This window comes from Nicotiana attenuata, chromosome 2 (genome assembly GCF_001879085.1).
Source record: "Nicotiana attenuata strain UT chromosome 2, NIATTr2, whole genome shotgun sequence".
NCBI lineage: Eukaryota > Viridiplantae > Streptophyta > Magnoliopsida > Solanales > Solanaceae > Nicotiana > Nicotiana attenuata.
This window is the reverse complement of record NC_031990.1, coordinates 20,579,402-20,599,237: the sequence shown is the minus strand read 5'-3', so window position 1 is coordinate 20,599,237 and position 19,836 is coordinate 20,579,402.

Below are 19,836 nucleotides of genomic sequence, written 5' to 3'. Positions count from 1 at the left end.
CACTTTTCAGGCCGGGGAGGTGCTTAGACTCCTGCCGCCCACACACCCGAGCAGGTGGTACAGGGACTCCAGAAACTGGAGGCACCACCAGCCCAGCTGGTTGCACCTGCTCAGGACTATATGGTTATTGCAAACCTAATGATGAGCAACGTAGATTGGAGAGGTTTGGTAGACTACAACCTTCGACTTTCAGCGGTGCAGAGGGCGTGGATGCCTAGGATTTTTTGGATAAGTGTTAGAGGATTCTCCATACATCAAATATTCTGGAGACCAGTGGGGTCTCGTTCACTACATTTCAGTTCTCTGGATCTTCCTTCACTTGGTGGGAGACTTATGAGAGGCGTAGGCTGGTTGGTGCTGCGCCCCTCATATGGCAGCAATTCTCCGTTCTCTTCTTGGAGAAGTATGTGCCGCAGTCCCACAGTCCCACAGAGAGGAGCTGCGTAGATAGTTTGAGCAATTGCGTTAGGATGATATGATTGTGACGCAGTACGAGATCAGATTTCTGAGTTGGCCCGTCATGCTATTTGGTTGGTTCCCACAGATAGGGAGAGAATCAGGAGGTTCATTGATGGCCACACATATCAGCTGTGGATCCTCATGACTAGTGAGAGGGTGTCTGCTGCTTCTTTTTAGAAGGTTGTTGACATTTCTCGGGAGATAGAGTCGGTTCGTCGCTAGGAGCGAGCTGAGAGGGAGGCCAAGAGGCCTCGTGCATTAGGGAGTTTTGGTGGCATTCCTTCTGGAGGTCAGTTCCACCACGGTAGAGGTCGTCCCTATAGATATGCTTAGATGACCCGACCAGTTCATCATGGTGCATCAGTCAGCCACAACTCTCACATTGCTCACTCAGGCCAGTCTTTATTCAGTGCATTACCAACAGAGAGTTATCACCATGCCTCGTCTGCTCAAGTTTCTATGCATAGTTCCATGGGGTATCACGAGAAGAAGTTCCTTCAGAGGAGGGGTTTTTTCGAGTGCAGGGATCTTGGCCATATCAAGAGAGATTGCCCTAGGTTGTTGAGTGGGAACCCGCAGCAGAGTTCTCGGCCGATGGCATCAGCACCAGCAGCCACACCACCCGTCCAGCCAGCTCGGGGTGCAGCTCAGTCAGCCAGGGGTCGCCCAAGAGGGGGAGGCCGATCAGGTGGCGGCTAGGCTTGTTTTTATGCACGTCCTACCAGACCAGATGCGATTGCTTCAGATGCTGTGATCACAAGTATTATCATAGTATGTCACTGAGATGCTTAGGTATTATTTGACCCTGGTTCTACTTATTTATATGTGTCATCGTACTTTGCTCATTACATGGATATGCCCCATGAGTTTTTAGCTTTATTTGTTCATATATCTATGCCGGTGGGTGATACTAATATTGTGGACTATGTGTTTAGGTCGTGCGTAGTGACTATTGGGGGATTGGAGACTAGAATGGATCTTCTACTGCTTAGTATGGTTGATTTTGATGCGATATTGGGTGTGGATCGGATGTCTCCCTATCATGCTATCCTAAACTTCCACGCTAAGACTGTAACATTGGCGATGTCGGGGTTGCCTCGGATCGAGCGGCGAGGTTCTTTAGACTATGTTCCCAATAAGGTGATTTAATACTTAAAGGCCCAGCGGATGGTTGGGAAGGTTTTTTTTTCTTAATTGGCCTTTGTGAGGGATGTCAGTATAGAGACCCCTACTATTGATTCTGTTCCGATGGTGTGAGATTTTTTGGATATGTTTCTTGCAGACCTTCCGAGCATGCCGCCGGACAGGGATATTGACGTCGGTATTGATTTGGTGCCGGGCACTCATCCCATTTCTATTCCACCGTACCATATGGCACCGGTTGAGTTGAAGGAGCATCTTCAGGAACTCCTTGAGGAGGGGTTTATTAGGGCTAGTGTGTCACCATGGGGTGCACCAGTTCTGTTCGTGAAGAAGAAGGATGGCACCATGAGAATGTGTATTGATTATAGGCAGTTGAACGAAGTCACAATCAAGAACAAGTATCCTTTACCGCATATTGATGATTAGGAGTGGCAAACGGGCGGGTCGGGTCGGATATGGTTCGGGTTAAAAACAGGTAATAAAAAAATGGGTCAATTATCCGACCTGACCCATATTTAATACGAATAAAAAATGGGTTAACCGGCGGATAATATGGGTTACCCATATTATCCATGACTTCTTGTATATGATCACTTTTGGGAGAATTCTTAGTCTCCCAAACTTGAGGAACCCCCAATTTGAGGCTTTACAAATGTAAAAGTTAGACCCATTGGTTATCCATTGGTTATCCATTTTCTAAATAGATAATATGGTTCTTACCTATATTTGACCCGTTTTTAAAAAGTTCATTATCGAACCCATTTTTAGTGGATAATATGGGTGGTTAACTATTTTCTTTGAACCATTTTGCCACCCCTATTGATGATCTATTTGACCAGCTTCTGGGAGCAAGGGTGATCTCCAAGATTGATTTGAGGTCAAGGTACCACCAGTTGAAGATTCGGGACTCGGATATTCTTAAGACAACTTTCAAGACCCGATATGGTCATTATGAGTTCCTGTTAATGTCTTTTGGGCTGACTAATGCCCCATCAGCATTCATGCATCTGATGAACAACGTATTTCAGCCATACCTTGACTCGTTTGTTATTGTATTCATTGATGATATCCTAGTGTACTCTCGTAGCCAGGAAGAGCATGCTCTATATTTGCGGATTGTGTTGCAGCGGTTGAGGGAGGAGCATCTCTATGCTAAGTTCTCCAAGCGTGATTTTTGGCTCAGTTTAGTGGCGTTCTTGGGGAACATAGTGTGTAGCGAGGGTATTCAGGTTGATCCACAGAAGATAGAGACACTTCAGAGTTGGCCCAGTCCTTCCTCAACTATAGATATTCGAAGCTTTCTTGGGTTTGCTGGTTATTACCGTCGGTTCTGCAGTGTTTCTCTTCCATTGCATCGCCCTTGACAAAATTAACCCAAAACGATGCTCCTTTTAGGTGGTCAGACGAGCGTGAGGCGAGCTTTCAAAAGCTCAAGGCTGCCTTGACCACAACTCCAGTTCTAGTTCTACCATCAGCTTCTGGTTCTTATACCGTATATTGTGATTCTTCTCAGATTGGCATTGGGTGTGTTTTGATGCATGAGGGTAGAGTGATTGCTTAAAGAACTACCCTGTTCATTATTTGGAGTTGGCTGCCATTGTTCGTGCATTGAAGATTTGGAGGCCCTATCTCTATGGTGTTTCCTCTGAGGTGTTTACTGATCATCGTAGCCTCCAGCACTTTTTCAAACAGAAGGATCTCAATTTGAGACAGCGGAAGTTGTTGGAGCTGCTAGAGGACTATGATATTACTATTTTGTATCATCAAAGAAAGGCCAATGTGGTGGCCGATGCCTTGAGTAGGAAGACAGTGAGTATGGGTAGTCTTGCATTCATTCTTGTCGGGGAGAGACCTCTTGCAGTTTATGTTCAGGCTTTGGACAACCAGCTAGTGAGATTGGATATATCGGAGCCCATCCGGGTTCTAGCTTGTGTGGTTTCTCGGTCTTCCTTGTTTGATCTCATCAGAGAGCGCCAATATGATGATCCTCATTTTCTTGTCCTTAAGGACAAAGTTCAACATGATGATGCTAGAGATGTGACCATCGGAGATGATGGGGTATTGAGGATGCAGGGCCGGATAGGTGTGCCCAATGTAGATGGGCTTCGGGAGTTGATTCTTGAGGAGGCCCACAGCTCGCAATATTCTATCCATCCGGGTGCCACAAAGATGTATCAGGATTTGAAGAAGCACTATTGGTGGAAGAGGATGAAGAAAGATATGGTTGGGATTGTAGCTCGTTGTCTCAACTGGCAGCAGGTGAAATATGAGCATCAGAGACAGGGTGGTTTGCTTCAGAAGATAGATATTCCAGAGTGGAAGTGGGGGCGGCTCACCATGGACTTCGTAGTTGGGCTCCCACAGACTTCGAGGAAGTTTGATCTTATTTGGGTGATTGTGGATTGGCTAACAAAGTCCGCGCACTACATTCATGTGAGGACTACCTATTCTTTAGACTGGTTGGCTGAGATTTACATCAGAGAGATTGTTCGCCTGCATGGTGTATACTGCAAAATTGGAGGGTCCAATTTCTCGTCATTAAAGCATTTTTGAAGATCATCTCGAGGCCTCGAGGCTGCGAGGCCATGGTCAAATTCCCTCCCTCGAGGATCGTTGGCGCCCGACCTAATGACAATGTTGGCCGCGGTCATGATGGGAATGGGGAGTTCCCTAGGTATGCAGCTAGTGTTGGCAAAGTCTAGTGTCATCTAGTTGTCTCATCCCCCCATCTTTGTAATTAATGCTATGTTGGGATTCCCCTCCTATAAAAAGGGGGTCTTTGGCACCTTCTAAGGTCTGTTGTTCCAATTGTTCACACGAAATATACAAGAACTCTCTCCCCTTTCTTTCTAACATACTCTCTCGATATTGTTGCTCTTATTTATTACTTTCATACTTGTTCTTCATTTATTGCTTATCATTGGTCATAAAGAGCCTTCGCTGATTATTTTACAACTGTTAGCCCTTCCCCGATTATCCTTAAAAGCTCGAGCTCGAGCCCAGGAATCGACCTCGAGACCCTATATTGGTCAGTCTGAGGCCCCGATTGGTCAGCTCATCGGTTTGATTGTAACTCTATTTTAGCTTGTATTTCGTCTCTAAACTACATACACATAGCATCATCTTCTTAAATAACTAGCATAAAAATAGATCGTGTATTTTTAGAGTCCCATCAACAAATTTAATTTTTATTACCATTTTCACAGTAAACACATGGTATGCCCGTTTCCATCATTTCAGACAGAGGCACGCAGTTCACATCGCAGTTTTGGAGGGCCGTGAAGCGAGAGTTGGGCACTCAGGTTTGAGTTGAGCACAACATTTTATCCCAGATAGATGGACAGTCCGAGCGCACTATTTAGATATTGGAGGACATGTTACGTGCGTGTGTCATTGATTTTGGTGGTTCATGGGACCAATTTCTGCTGCTCACGGAGTTTGCTTACAACAACAGTTATCAGTTGAGCATTCAGATGGCTCCGTACGAGGCTTTATATGGGAGGCAGTGTAGATCTATAGTGGGTTGGTTTGAGCCGGTTGAGGCTAGGCTTTTGGGTACAGACTTGGTTTAGGATGCATTGGGCAAGGTGAATTGATTCAGGAGCGGCTTCGCACGGCGCAGTCGAGATTGAAGTGTTATGCTGACAGAAAGGTTCGTGATGTGTCTTACATGGTTGTGGAGAAGGTTTTGCTGAAGGTTTCACTCATGATGGGTGTTATGAGATTTGGAAAGAAGGGCAAGTTGAGCCCTTGGTTTATTGGGCCGTTTGAGGTGCATCGGATAATTGGAGAGATGGCCTGTGAGCTTGCTTTTCCACCTAGCTTATCGATGGTGTATCTAGTTTCAATGTTTCTATGCTCCAGAAGTATATCGGCAGTACGTCGCATATTTTGGATTTTAGCACGGTTCAGTTAGATGGTGATTTGACTTATGATGTGGAGCCGGTGGCTATTTTGGAGCGTCAGGTTCGAAAGTTGAGGTTAAAGGACATAACTTCAGTGAAAATGCAGTGGTGAGGTCAGCTCATGGAGGGGGCTAGTTGGGATACCGAGCGGGAGATACGGAGCATATATCCACACCTATTTATGGCTCCAGGTATAATTCTAGACCCGTTCGAGGATGAACATTTGTTTAAGAAGGGGAGGATGTAACGAACCGACCGGTTGTTTCGAGAGTTATAGCCCCATTCCCCTAGTTTCTTCTTCTTCTGTGTTCTACAGCTGTGTTGTGACTTATCGGGTTAGCCGATTTGGGTCCGTAGTGGTTTTGGAGTGAATTGAGACACTTAGTCTCTTAGTTGAAACTTAAGTTGGAAAAGTTGACCGGATGTTGACATATATGTAAACGATCTCGGATTTGAATTTTGATGGTTCCGTTAGCTTTGTTAGGTGATTTTGGACATAGGAGCGCGTCCGAAATGTGATTTGGAGGTCCGTGGTAGAATTAGGCTTGAATTGGCCAAAGTTGAATTTTTGGCAATTTTGGCCGGTAGTGGAAATTTTTATATTGGGGTCGGATTGGATTTTTGGGAGTGGGAGTACGTTCTTGGTGTCATTTCTCACTTGTGTGTAAAACTTGAGGTCATTCGGATGTGGTTTGATAGGTTTTGGCATCATTTGCGAAATTTGGAAGTTTAGAAGTCCTTAGGCTTGAATCGGGGGGTAATTTGGTGTTTTGATGTTGTTTTGAGTGGTTTGAAGGTTTGTCTAAGTTCGTATGGGGTTATATGACGTGTTAGTATGATTGGTTGAGGTACCAAGGGCCTCAAGTTGATTTCGAGTGATTTACGGAACAAGTTTTGAATTTGAAGGCTGTTGAAGTTGAACTCAGTTGTCATAATCGCACCTGCTGATGTCTCATCGCAGGTGCGAGCTTGCAGAAGCAAAGGAGCCGTAGAAGTGGCCAGGGTCGAGCTGGACTTTGAGATTTTTCACCTTTTTTCACATTTTGGAACTCAAATTTTGGAGGATTTTGAAGTGATTACTGAGGTAAGGTCCTTGTGCTTATTTATTTTCAATAATGGTGTTTCCCCACTAATTTTTCACCTAGTTGGTGAGTTTTTGAGTTGAAATTTGGGAGATTAGGGCTTGAGAATTGGAGAGTGAATTTTGGGGATTTGGAGGGGCAAATCATGTCAGATTTTGATGAATTTATTATGGTTAGACTCGTGAGTGAATGTGCTTTCGAGTTTTGTGACTTTTGTCGGATTTCGAGATGTGGGCCCGGGGGCTGGGTTTGAGCCGATCTCGGATTTTGGCATTTGGTATTCTTCTTGTGGAATTGATTCCTTTAGCCTATATTGATTGTATTGTATTGTTTGTGACTAGATTCGGGACATTTGAAGGCAGATTTGAGAGGCAAAGGCATTGCGGAATAGAGATATGCTCGGATTGAGGTAAGTAACAGTTGTAAATGTGGTCCTGAGGGTATGAAACCCTGGATTTTGTGTCGTGTGACTATTTTGGAGGTGACAAACAAGCTAGGTGACGGGCGTGTGGGCGTGCACCGAAGGGATTGTGACTTGGTCAGTCTCGTGAGACTGTGGAGTCGAATAACGTACTGTTTACTACATTTTTCCTCTGTTTCATGGAAATTGCCTGCATTTCATGCTAGACATCATGTTTAGGCCTTATGTTATCACTGTCGAGACCTGTGAGGTCGTGTACTTGCTGAATTAGCTGCTAATTGCTGTTTTGTACTCAGTTATAGCTTTTCTTGCTTATTACGCCTCCGTCTCTTACTGTTCATTGTTGATACATGATATTATCTCTATTTGGGATGTTGTATATGTTTTCTGAGAGCCCGAGAGACTAGGGAGGTTGGTGACTGCATGAGGCCTAGGGCCAAGTGGTGAGACATTGATATTGTAGCACGTAAGTTGTCCATACAGCACGTGAGATGTTTGTGCAGATCTTAATTTGATATTATAGCATGTGAGTTGTCCGTGCGGTTCTTGTTTTGATATTAAAGCACGTAAGTTGTCTGTGCAGATTATAGCGCTTGGGTTGAAGTAGCCCCTTCGGAGTCTGCACACCCCCAGTGAGCGCATGTACATATTGAGTATGATTATTGAGGGGCTGAGAGCCGAGTGATTGAGCTGTTGAGATAAGCTGAGTGGATGTTGTCTTGAGAGACTGTACTTGCTTTCAGTAGTTGCTGCACTTAGCTGTTACCTGTCCTTGTTGTGCAACTCTTTGAAAGACTTGATATCTGGTTTACTTGAGCACGAGCTGATTTAACCTAAACTGCTAAATTTGAAAGCATGCCTATTCTTTACTAAAATTTGCTGAAATAAACTGTATTTGCATAGCTCGTCACTGCTTCTCAGTTCCTTATTTATTTCTATTACTTACTGAGTTCGAAGTACTAACGTTACTCCCTGCACCTTGTGTGCAGATTCAGTCGAGACCGGTCACGGAGGTTGTTGAGTTTGCGCGCAGTTGACTGTCGGAGATCTACGAGGTAGCTGCCGGCGTCTGTAGACCTTGTCTCTCTCTCTCCATTGTTATCTTTTCTTTCTGTTTAGTATCGGTGGACTATTGTAAACTCTAATTCTAGACTGGTTTTAGATGCTCATGACTTAGTGAGACCCCGATGTCGGGCTATCTTTTCCACATTTTTATTTTGAGTTAAACTCTTTTATGAAAATTTCTTTTATGAAAAAGCTTTGACCTATCTTTTAAAAGGAAATATCAAAGTGTTTTCGAAAGGTGTCTGCTTGCCTAGTACCACGATAGGCGCCATCATCACAGGTTAGAGTTTTGGGTCGTGACACAAAGGTACTCACTTTGAAACATGGAGGCAAGAACACATGGTTTGACTATTGTCGCCGCCTCTGGCTAATGGATCTTGAGTTTAGGAGAAATACTAGTGCATTTATGAAGAACAAAACTAATTATGAGGAGTCACCGCATGTCTTGTTGCCTTAAGAGATTTGGAGAGGAGTTAGGGATCTACCTAAGGTAACAGAGTATCCATTGCCTAATAAGATACCGGGGTATGGTGTAGACCAACTGCGTGGGATCCCGGCTGCCTCCTCTCTTCTTCGCGAACGGGCCGCCCTTCTCGCGTTCGCGATGCACCCACTGCTGAAACCTTCGTGAACGTGGGCACCTCTTCGCGGACACAAAGAACAAGTCTTTATCAGCCTCCAGATACACTCCGCGAACGCGAGACCTTTCTCGCGAATGGATAAGAGTAAACTAGTGACAGCAAAACCAGCAGTCTTCAACCATAATGCCAAGTCCAAAATTGATCTGCTAACCATCCGAAACTCACCCGAGGCCCCCGGTACCTCAACCAAATGTATCAACAAGTCCCAAAACATCATACGAACTTAGTCGAACCCTTAAATCACCTCAAAATCGCACATAGATACAAGCTTAATGAACTTTGAACTTTCAATTTCTATAAAGGATGCAGAAAACTATCAAATCATGCTCGATTGACCCCAAATTTTGCACACAAGTCACAAATGACCCCACGGACCTACTCCAACTTTTGGAATTAGAATCCGACCCTGATATCAAAAAGTCCACTCTTGGTCAAACTTCTCAAAAATTCAACTTTCGCCATTTCAAGCTTAATTCAACTAAGAACCTCCAAATCACAATCTGAACACAATCCTAAGTCCAGAATCACCCAACGGAGCTAACAAAACCATCAAAACTCCATTTCAGAGCTATTTATACATAAGTCAACATCCGGTCGACCTAAGACTGGCATGTGGGCCGGTCCCAGGCCTAAGTGGGCTAAGTGGGCCGGTCCTAAGTGGGCCGATCCCGGTCCCGGGCCGGTCCCAATTTAAACGGGCTTCGCGGTCCCGATCTTGGTAGTCCTTTTGTAGGAACCATCCTGCAATCGGGCCCACGAACTAATGGTCCCGGGCTAAGTAGGCCGGTCCTGGGGCTAAGTGGTCCCAATAGAGTTTTTTTAATTTTTTTTATAGAAGTTAGAGAAAAAAAGATGGTAATAAAATATCTAAGGCAATTCTTTGTAAATTATATTATAGAATTGTGACTAAATTTTTTAATTCAAATTTAAGACAAAAAAATTGTAAAGAGATATTCAAAGCAATGCATTAAAAATTTAATATAGCCTTAAAAAAATATGGCAGTATCTTTCTTAGTCTTCCTCCCCCCTATGGAATGAGCACAACAAGGTGCTAATACCACCATTTAGAAGAAAAAGAAACTAATCAAGACGTGCCAAAATACAAGGTACATAATACATAATAATTTTTGTTCATCAAGTTACATAGTATTTTTGACAAACTTCATAAATCCATTATGGTCGAGAGGAATTTTCGTTGGTGGTGGCGGGAAAGAAGTTTGGTCATCACTGCTTCCGGGCAAAGCAGAATCCTCCGCAAGTTCAGCTAGCATTTCTTCGTAAGCTTCGTTTACCTCTGGTTGTGATTTAGCAAGTCCAAAATTTCTTCTTTCCGAACGGATCCAATCTCTAAAAAGTATTGATTTTTCCAGGCTCTCCTCATAGACGCTCGATAATCACCGAGTTGAATTCTTGCTTGACTGAAAGAGCTCTACTATGCCACTGTTGAAGCTTGAATAGTTAAAATGTCTCGGGCCATCCTTGAAAGAGCCGGAAAGTATTTTTCTTTGTCTTTCCACCATTCTAAAATATTAAAGGAGCCATCAGATTCACTTCCTCAATTCCCTATGACAAATAAACTTCAAGCTTATTTAGTTGTGAAAAGTCACTAGTTGTAGAACCTTGAGAACTCCTGAACGCCACCCAAGCACTAAGTGCTCTTACTCCCGCAGTTCTTTTAGATGATTGAGAATCAGAAGAAGAAGGAGTTGGATTATTTGGTCTAGCCTAATCTAGTGCAACTTGATAAGCATTATAAATAGTTTGAGCATTTATTTTAATTGAGGCTATTGCTTCCGGAAGTTTAGAAAACTCCTCTTCTTCAAGTGCTAAACCATTATAAATAGTTTCATACCAAAATTGAGGACCTCCTAATTTCATAGTAGGATTTAAGAAGGCAGCAACACCATAAATAGGGGGAATAGGGAAAAAATGTTTAAAACTGTTTTTCTCATAGAATCAATAGCAAGTTCATAAATTTCCTCACCCTTTGATAAAGGAGCAAACAAGTTTGCAAGTTTTGCAATATAAACTAAACAGTTAGAAATAGTAGGATAATATTGCCCTGAAAATGCATTTGTAGCAATATGAATTTTTTCTAAAAAATCTGCAAGCATTTTAACATTAGCCCAATCCGCATTTGTAAGGTGCTTATCATAATGTCTTACATGAGCATTAAACGTTGAGTTTATGGGGTTTCTATATTCATATGCAACAACTAAACTTTCATACATGTAATTCCATCTAGTTGGACAAGCTTTAGGAACCTTTCTTTCTCTTAGGCAAAATTCATCGCATCTTTTAAAATATTCTCTAATGCGACTTCTACGGTTCGAATAAAAAAACCAGTTAAGAGCCATTTTAAGCTTTTCAATTTAAATATTTTAAATTCTCATACCATCACCCTGTTACACCCCATAAGTTTAACCACCTTGATACCGTTATATATATGATTGATATGGTATTTTGAGTGGAACATTTTTGTAAAGAAAAAAAAGTGGTTTGAAAAATATGATTTTATATTTTATTTAATGTTACTACTTTCGAATATGTTTTAAATTATACTCATAATATGAGAAAGTTTATGAGATTTTCTTTATTGTAAAGACACAAATTATTTTTCCATAAGAAAAGAAGGTTACCTTTTTACCATTTTAAGAATTAAGAGTACGAAAATTTTACTTTTTATATGAGATAAGAAAATTATAAGTTGAGAATATATATATATATTTACATGGACATTTGCATACGGTAGAAATTGACGGCTCGATTTTACGATCAACAAGACATCTTGAGGGTTCTCGGTGTTCGACTTCGAGGTAGTGTAAGTAACGACCGGCCTCAAGGCAGTGTAAATTAGTGGTCTCGGTGGATCAATGTGAAGTTCCCTAGGCGCACGACTATAGCTGACAAAGTCTAGTAGGCTAGCTCTGACCCGTATCATGGCATTAAATGGCTGTATCAGCCCTTATCTTTGTAATTAATGCATTTGTACTACGTTGGGATCCCCCCATATATAAAGGGGATCCTTGTCATTTTGTAGAGACTGGATACTCAATATTCAATACAAAGAACATTCTCTCTGCTCTCTAACTTAACATATTCTCTTGAACTCATTACTTCCATTTATTGCTTATATTCATTGTGTTCTATTTATTGTTCCTCATTTATTGCTTATTATTGGCCATAAAGAGCCGTCATTGAATCTATCATAACTGTTAGCCCCTCCATCTACTGCCCACTGCAGGGTATAGGACTCGACCTCGAGGCCCCAAATAAGCAAGCTCGAGGCCCCGCTTATCAGCCTATTGGTTTGGTTATCACCTTGTTTTCAAGCTCTTATCTCATTTTCTAATTTCTTACTTAACATCTATGGCCTAAACAACCAGCATAAAAATAGATCACATATTTTAGAACCACAAAATCAAATCTAATGGTAATTACCATTTTCAAGGTAAACAGTTTGGCGCCCACCGTGGGGCTTAAAATAATAGTGATTATTTTCTTGTTGGTTCGCTACATAACACAAGTTATCTTTCACACTTTTTCTTGTCCAAGATCTTTGATTTCAGGTCAAAATGTCTAACTCAGTAAACACACGTGAAAGCAACAATCTTGAAGACCATGGAGAAAATGGTTTTGATGTCCCAGGTGTTGGTATACCACCACGAAACCCTGAGAATGCACCAGAACCAATTCCCGTGGACGCGGTCTCACGTGATGCCCAACACATCGATATAAGCTCCCACACTAACAGGAGCGTGCGCCAAGGATACCAACAATAAGCTCAGAAAACCCCAGCTCGAGAAGAACGAGAGGTTAGTCTTCACGTTATTTTTGAAATATTACAGGCACAACAGCTGGCGATCCCTCAGCTGCATAGTCACCAGAAAAATCCCAGCACGATAGCACTGGGGACGGCTCCCCCAGCCGAGCAGGTACCAGAGAGATCAAGCAACAACGGGTTGGCAGCCGACCCCGCCATCGTTAAAATGCTCGAGGACCTCATAAGTAGGGTCAAGTCGGGTGGGAAGAAGATAGAAGCCAACGACAAGAAGGTATAGACCTACAACTCTTGGGTCAATCAAATCTCGGGCGCACCCCCGATCCTGAAGGGTGTAGACTCGAAAAAGTTTGTACAAAGGCCATTCCTACAGGAAGCTGCTCCTAAACCCATTCCAAAGAAGTTCAGGATGCCCGACCATCTGAAGTACAACGGAACCTTGGACCCCAACGAGCACGTCATGCTTACACTTTTTGCAGTGAAAGGCAACGACCTAAGGGACGATGAGATCGAGTCCGTCCTATTGAAAAAGTTCGGAGAGACGCTTTCAAAAGGGGTGATGATGTGGTATAACAACCTAGCCCCAAACTCGATAGATTCGTTTGCCATGCTAGCAGATTCTTTCATAAAGGCACATGCTGGTGCCATCAAAGTAGCTACCAGGAAATCCGACGTCTTCAAAATTAAGCAAAGGGACAACTAGATGCTGCGAGAGTTTGTATCTCGCTTTCAAATGGAACGAATGGAACTACCACCGGTCTCCGATGACTTGGCGGTACAGGCCTTCACTCAAGGTTTGAATGAGCAAAGCTCGGTAGCTTCAAAGTAGCTGAAGCAGAACCTAGTTGAATACCCGACCGTGACTTGGTTGGCGTCCAAAACCGATACCAATCAAAGATCAGGGTCGAAGACGACCAACTGGGAGCCCCCTCGGGCTCGGTATATCCTAACAGGCTTCCAGCAAAGGAGTCAAAGCCGAATAAAGAAAGATACCAACCATACACCGAAGATAGAAGAAACGCCCCAAGACGCAACATACCCCGCAATGATCGGAGGGCGGACCGAGGCCAGAATCCTCGGGGACTTGTTAGCAGGGCTGGATTCGACAGGCACGCACGACCGATAGATGCGTCCCGCTTGTCGGAGTACAACTTCAACGTCGATGTTTCAGACATCGTATTTGCTGTCAGTAAAATCAGAGATACCAGATGGCCAAGGCCTATACAATCAGACCCTTCGCAAAGGAACCATAACTTAGTGTATGAATTTCACAACACGCACGGTCATAGGACCGAAAATTGCCGATAACTCTGGGAAGAAGTGGCCCGATTACTCAGAAAAGGTCACCTCCGGGAATTCCTCAGCGACCGAGCCAACAATTAGTTCCATAAAAGAGAGGCGACCAAAAAGAACGAAGCACATGAGCTGCACCATCTCACCCATACGATCTTTCAAGGTGTCGATTCCCTGCAGGAACTCACGGTCGGGAGAAACAAAAACATCCCTCACCAGGGAAAATTGAACTCGAGGCTCTATCTCGGCCCCGTAACGACGCACTGGTAACTCATTTGCTTGTGAGTACATTTCAAATTAAATGTGTACTTGTGGATCCAGGTAGCTCGGCCAATATTATCAGGTCGAGGGTGATAGAGCAACTCGGGCTGCTTTACAAAACTATGCCCGCCTTTCGAGTCCTCAATGATATTCAACACGGCAAGCGAAACAACAAAAGGCGAAACCACCCCACCGGTCAATGTGGCAGGCACAACGCAAAACACCAATATCTCCACCATCAAAGGAACTGAAGGATAAACAAATAGTGAAATAGTAACCACGAGGCGTGTTCTCGGCTGTAAAGGACCGTATCATGCCCTCAGAGCAAATACTGAAGGCCTACAGAGGCCCAAAGCGCCATCGCCACTAAGGTATAACCATCTCTCTTTTTAATTTACACTTCTCACTAACCTTTGTGTAGGTGTCCTATTGAGACAGTCGAAGCGATAATCCAGCTCGAAGACCTTAAGGTTTTAAAGCATACGTTGCACTCTTTTCCTTCGATCGAGTTTTTATCCCGAAAAGGGTTTTTCCGGCAAGGTTTGTAACGAGGCAACATCTGCATGCTACCTAAGGAAAACTCAACAAGTATTCAAGGTTTCTTTTGCAATCAACCTCAAATATTGGGGGGCATCCCCCTGGAAGGTCACCTACTCGGAGAAGCTAGGATCCGCTGAATGGGGTCTCAATAGCAAAACAATGTACCGGGCCAAACGGTCGAACGAACTATGCCCGCATAGAATAACTGAGCCCTCAACAGCAAAGACATGTATACTTGTACCAAGTAATTAAAGAATACTTTCAAAAAAAGCGTTTTGCGTTTCAAAAAAGCTCGGTATTTTTGCAAAAATGGCTCCTCTATCAAAAATGTCCCGAACACTCGGGGACTGGCGTCAAAACTCGAAACAATGCAACCGCCAGGTTGGAGCTCCAAACTCGTAAGCCCTCGATGAGGCAACACAAAGATCACAAAAATACTCCAGAGCCAAAAACTTCCCGAACACTCGGGGAATGGCATCGAAAACTTAAGGCCACGTGACCTCCGGGTCGGAAACCCCGAAATCATAAGCCCTCAATGAGGCAGTACTAAGATTACAAGTAATAGCTCCCAAGGATAGAAACCCTCGATGACTCGGGGACTGCCGCTAATCACCACCCCCTTCGACTTATCAAAACCCGAGGCCACATGACCACATGCGGATAGCCTCGGTCCCGTAAGACCTATATAAGGCAACAACAATAACTGTAAGACTTCAAAGGCATGTTAAATCTATAAGACCTCAAGCAAGGCATGAACCACACTTATACCAAGTGACAATAACAGTAAGACATCAAAGGCATGTAAAACGTGTAAGACCTTACTAAAGGCATAAACCCGATCTTAAAGTTAAGGCTATATATTGAACATGTAAGACCCCTAAAAAGGCATACCCTCGATATAGACGCCGAAACTACTTCACTCGGGGACTGAAAGGCTCCGGTCAAACGCAATGAATACGGTCACAAGGCTGTACCAGCCAAACTAACGCGAGTTAGGGACGCCCAGCCATCGCTATTGTAAGGCCCCAAAAAATTTTGCTAAGTAACCTAGGATCTCGTGGTGCCACGTAGGCTTATTTTTATATTTTTATGTGCTATAAACATGGTGTACATATTGGATTTGGTAAATATGTGTATAAGTCTTATGGTAAGTAATTTGGGGTCCAAGGAAAGGCCTAAGTCTAAGAAAAATTGGAAAATTTCATAATAGGCTAAAATTCCAAATGAGCTTGCACTAGTCCATACTTTGAACGAGCATGTCTAAATATGTATAACGTTTTATGTGATTAATAACCTATCAAATTAAAGGTCCTCGAGTCTAGTTTCCAACTCTTCAAACCGTTCGTCATTTGGACATTCCTACGCAAAGTTATGATCAAATTACCAAAGGCTGAAAAAATGCGATCCTGTGTCAGATATGCGATCGCAAAAACCATTATGCGGTCCGCATACTTGATTTGCTATCGCAAATCAGGTCGCAAACTGGACCAGTGTAGCCTTGTTTTGGGCACCGAACTTTGCAACGCGTTTGCGGCCAGCATACCCATTTTGCGGTCCATTATGCGATCGCAGACCCGCATTCGGAGGGTAAATCTTCCTATTTTTATAACCCGACCCCATTTTCATATATAGTCTTTGGGGCTTCATTTGGGGTCATTTTCCCACTGATTTTAGAGAGAGTTGAGAGCATTTTAGAGAGAGAAGGAAGAACCCAACATTCAATCATCCAATCTTGCATCAATCTTCAAGAATCAAAGAACCCAATCACAAGTTCTTCATTTAAGAGGTAAGATTCTATACATTAGGCTTTAATTTCGAGTTTGGGGTGCAAGATGGGGTATTGAGGTATGATTCTTGGGTGTAATACTATTATATATACATGCATGTATAAATTAGGGTTGTGGAAAGATTGTTGAACATAAACAAGTAAAGATTTGGTTGGGGAATGAAGGAAAACCTTGAAAAAGATATTTGAACTTAAGATGCTCAATTAGTATTTGATAAAATGCTCAAATTAGCTGAAACCATGAATACCTTTCTAATTTGTGTTCAATTTTGTTATGTCTCAAAGTAGATTGGAATTTCTAGAATTTTCGGAACGTTGTAGTAACTTAAGGAAGGCTTAAACGTGGTATGTATGGCTAACTTTAACTCTTGTAGAATCCCCTTGTTGTGACGAGCATACGGTATGTATACCTTGTATGAAAATATGTGTATTGATTGTCTTAGATGATTTCTACACCACCAAGTTATATGTGATTGTGAGAAGTGATTTGATGTGCCTACCTTATTATGTGTAAAGTTTGTAAATGCTTGAGGATGCCGACATGGAAGTATGTGTTAACGAATGAAAGAATGGTAATGTGTCCAAATGTGGGAATGTGTATAATGGATAAAAACCCTGTGTGGTAAGTAATGAAAGAGGGTATTGTGAAATGATGTAAATAAGTTGAATGATTACGACAACACCTTGTACGTGAATTACTTCTTGGTGACAGTTATGGTGCCATGGGCCCAAATGTATGAATTGTTGATATGAACTTGTGTTTCCTTGAAATGATGGTTCTTGTGATGTATTGTTTGTTGTTGTTGTTGTGTGAAATGCGATTGTTCGGTGGGATCGGGTTACGCACCGCAACATGAAGTAATAAGGTGTGGGTTGTGGTGATAAGGGTGGCCGAGGTAATAAGGGTGGCCGAGGTAATAAGGGTGGAAAAGTGACCATAGTCACTATTGAAATGAAAATATATGAAACTCTTGAATGTGGAAGTGTTGGAAAGGGAAAAAGGAGAGATTGTGAAACTTTTGATTTTGGTTGTTTCTTCCTACGTGCAATGCTTGTTGGTCTATTACTGTCTCTTAGCTGTGTATTGTTTGATATTCTGGATGGCCTGAAGCCATGTGATTGAACTGTGAACTATTGTTGTTGTGTGATATGTGATTGTTTGTCCGGTGGGATCGGGTTGCGTGCCGCAACACAAAATGATAAATTGTGGGTTAGGGGTGATAAGGGTGGCCGAGGTAATAAGGGTGGCCGAGGTAATAAGGATGGAACGTGATCATCATCACCATCGAAATGAAAGTATGTGATGTCATTGATATGATTAAATGATGTTGAAAGGGGAAAAGGAGAGATTGTGAAACTTGTTTGGCTTTGGTTGTTCCTTTCATGTGCATTGATTGTTGATTCTATAACTGTTCGTTATCTCTGTATTGATTGATTTTACTTGGGATAAAGTTTGTTCATACATACCAGTACAATTCAAATGTACTGACGTCCCTTTTGCCGGGGGCGCTACATTCATGTTATGATTGTAGGTGGTTCTATAGCAGGTACTCCAGTCCACCGTCAGTAGCACTCCTTCCCTTCCCGTCAGCTGAATTGGTGAGCCCCTTTCCTCTCGGGGCCCTGCGTGGCTCATGCTGCCTTTCTTCCGGAGTCTATTTTGGTATTTGTTTAAGGTATAGCCGGAGCCTTATTGCCGGTATTTCTATATTATTCTTCAGTTGTATTTAGAGGCTCCGTTGACAGGTTGTGGGTAGTGTCAGGTATTGGAATTTAAAATAGAAATATTGATGTTTGGCAATGATGTATAAAATTTGTAATACCTTTAAAATGGTGAATGAAGTTGCTAATGAAAATGAAATGGAAATCGTTAATGATATGTTTATAGAATTTGATTAATGGAGTCCATCTCCTATTTATTCATGAATTAGTTTGGGTAGAATGAGACCTAACAGGCTTTCTCGGTCGGGTTTACTCGGTTGAGCGCCGATCGCGCTCCTCGAATTTTGGGGCGTGACAAACTTGGTATCAGAGCCTAAGGTTTAAAGTGTCCTAGGATGTCTCGGAGCCGTGTCTAGTAGAGTCCTTCTTATCGGTGTGTAGTCGACCACATCTATAAGTTGGAGGCTATTCGGATATTTAGGAATTTCACCCTTCTTTGATACTCCAACCTTGTGATAGAGCTCACGTTAGGGAGCTGATTTCCTCTCTAAGTCTTATTCTCAAGATTGGTAACCTTGATACCATAATCCGCGAATTTGAAGCATGTAAGGAGGGATTGATCCCACCATTGAGTCTGAGTGGATTGCCCAAGGACTTGTTAGGAGAATGTATTGAGCTGTGGATGGATTGGTAAAACATATCGCTAAGAGGGGAGTGCCCTTGTCCCTATTGATGTCTCTGCACCATCAAATCATGTAGTATATCAGTATGTTACCTACGTACGTTAGGGATGTGGAGTCAAGGGGTAACGATTAAGCTATTGCCCTATCAACCTAACATCATTAAGTGAATCAAATGAAAATTTCTACTCATTGTATATGTACATCGATATTGAAGAGTTCTAATAAACATGGTCTTAACAAGATGTTGAATAACAAAACATTGCGTGTATCGACTCTTTGAACGAGACGCACTATTCGTGAATCTACTCTATTATGAATTCTCTTATTTACATTCTTGTGGAATTAAGTTCTATAATTATGCCCTTGAATTGAATTATAACTCTAGGATTGATACTTCCCACTTGCTTTTCCTAAATTCTCACCAAGGGACTATATCCGATGAATTTCTTACAGAATCTTTCTATTTAAATGGACAAAATCTACTCGCTTGTGCCTATACATGCACCGTCATAAAGTTTACCTATGTGGTGTCAAGTTCCATGCAAAGCATCCCAGTGTTGCGATCCTTCTCGAGTCACTCTATTACTCAGTTGTGTATATGACTTATATGGTTTGAACAGTCAATCTACTCTCTTGCGAATATCATCATGAAAGCTTCTCACTACCTAGTAACATAAGAGCATACCTTAACACCTATCACGTGAGTGCATGTCAAATCGAAATGGTCACTATGTGCATAAAGTCTCTCTGAAAATTGGGATCCTCACATCCACGTCATAGGAAGACCTTGTGTCGCCATAACTTTCGTGTCCACTTGGGACATCCCGCAGTAAGTAGCTCACCTTGTCCTAGTATTGTGGTTGCTCGTGGCATGGTCGTATATTGCAGTTTGGAGCTAATATAGCAGAAGCATGTCCAGCTTATGACAAATGTTTATTTTCTCTTTACACCTCCATAACATGTGTTAATTGTGTTCTTTAGTTAGTGAATTCATTGTGCTAGTTTCCCCACACTTGTTCGATAACAATGAGAGAACATATCCTTCTATGAGTCATTGTAACACTTCCTTTCTCGTAAGGACCCCTACTAGGCTCTCTGTCAAGACCAAGCACAC